Raw genomic sequence first — 1,984 nt, forward strand, 5'->3', positions numbered from 1 at the left:
CTGCCGAGCTGAAGTGCTGGAGAGTCCAGTAGCCAGGAGAAGAGGCAGAACAGCGGGATCACCAGCAGATAAAGCCCGCAGCGCCAGATCGGGTGAGCAGCGGAGGATCAAGACCACCCAGGAAGATCCCGAGCCGCAGAAAGTAAGTGCCGTGGCGGAGGGTGCGGGAAGCGCTGAAGGGGGGCGTAAGGCTGAAGGCTCGCCTGGCGGGAGAGAGATCGGGGCAGGATTGCCACCTAGAATAGAAGGCAGTGATCGAAGGATACAGGGACAGCGCTATATATATATATTCATCCAGGAGAGGTTTACTCCTGGGGTTAGACCATAGGGGCGCTGGTGGTAGGTCAGGGAGGTAGGCCTTACAGAAGGATCACTTCAAAGAAGTACGCAGCTGATGGTGTAGGGTGACAGATCGGTGGTAGGAATTATACAGTACTATAGGGCTGGGACATCTATACCAGCGGGGAAGGAGTCTGACGGCCCATCACGGAGGAGGTGCAGGGAAGTGGAGACCACAGGTGGCGTGAGGCTGGAGTGTAGGGGTGGCAGGAGCTCCGTATGTAACCGATGAGGCCAACCTGGGACACGGAGGGACCTGTGAACTAGCTCCACGCCACTGGGATAACAGCAAAGTCGTGGCAGGCGAGAAGCGGGGTTGGCAAATCTAGTAACACCAGTACTCGGTGAAGAGGGTGGTCACCAAAACAGGGTGCCAGATTACTAGGAGGGATCTACAAAGGCCCATCAGGGACAATACACATATGCAGATAAGATTTCATAGATTTCATAGACATCAGGGCTGGAAGGGACCTCGGGAGATCATCAAGTCCAGCCCCCTGCCCAAAGGGCAGGAAGTCAGCTGGGGTCATAGGATCCCAGCAAGATAAGCATCCAATTTACTCTTGAAGGTGTTCAATGTAGGTGCTTGAACCACCTCCGCTGGCAGACTGTTCCAGACCTTGGGGGCTCGGACAGTAAAGAAATTCTTCCTTAAGTCCAGCCTGAAACGGTCTTGCAGGAGTTTGTGACCGTTCGACCTCATCATCCCTTGGGGTGCTCTGGTGAACAAACGTTCCCCCAGATCCTGGTGGTCACCCCTGATAAACTTATAGGTGGCCATCAGATCACCCCTGAGCCTGTGCTTTTCCAGGCTAAAGAGTCCCATGTCTCTCAGCCTATCATCATAAGATCTGGTTTCCTGACCTCTGATCATGTGCGTGGCTCTCCTCTGGACTCTCTCAAGCTTCTCCACATCCTTTTTGAATTGGGAAGCCCAAAACTGGACGCAGTACTCCAGCTGCGGCCTCACCAAGGCCGAGTACAAGGGGAGAATGACGTCCCGGGATTTGCTCGAGAAGCATCTATGGATGCAAGCCAGCGTTTTGGTCGCTTTACTAGCTGCAGCATTGCATTGCAGGCTCATGTGCATCTTGTGGTCAATGATGACCCCCAAGTCTCTTTCTTCTGTAGTGCTAGCCAGCATAGCACTGCCGAGCCTATAGGGATGCTGCAGGTTTTTCCTCCCAAGGTGGAGAACCTTGCATTTTTCGGTGTTAAACACCATCAGTATGTATTACATAAATCAGGTAACGTTACAGAAGAAGACAGATTTTCTAGCACACCAAGGCAAAGACAAGACACCATGAAACATACCATGAAGCGTTCTGGAAAGGCAGCTGGCAAGCCTTCAGGGAGGGTGTGGCAAAGTGGGGGTTCCTTGCTAGCCACAGAGCTAGCTTCCCGCCTGCCTCTGGGCATGCCGCCCACCTGTCTCTCCCACCGGACCTTGTTGGTAATTAGTTAAGTTGTTAATTAAGGTGGGAGGCTGCCTATTGTACACTCCAATATTGGGGGGGGGGGGCTATCCACAGCTCCGTTCCACCCCTACACCATGGCCCAAGCCTTGCATATGGCATCTCAGGCAGTTAGCTAAACCATCACCTTCTCCCATTAGCTGTGGCCCCCAACCATGAAGACCTTCGGC

This window comes from Crocodylus siamensis, chromosome 2 (genome assembly GCF_052110815.1).
Source record: "Crocodylus siamensis isolate JL-2025a chromosome 2, ASM5211081v1, whole genome shotgun sequence".
Lineage (NCBI taxonomy): Eukaryota > Metazoa > Chordata > Crocodylia > Crocodylidae > Crocodylus > Crocodylus siamensis.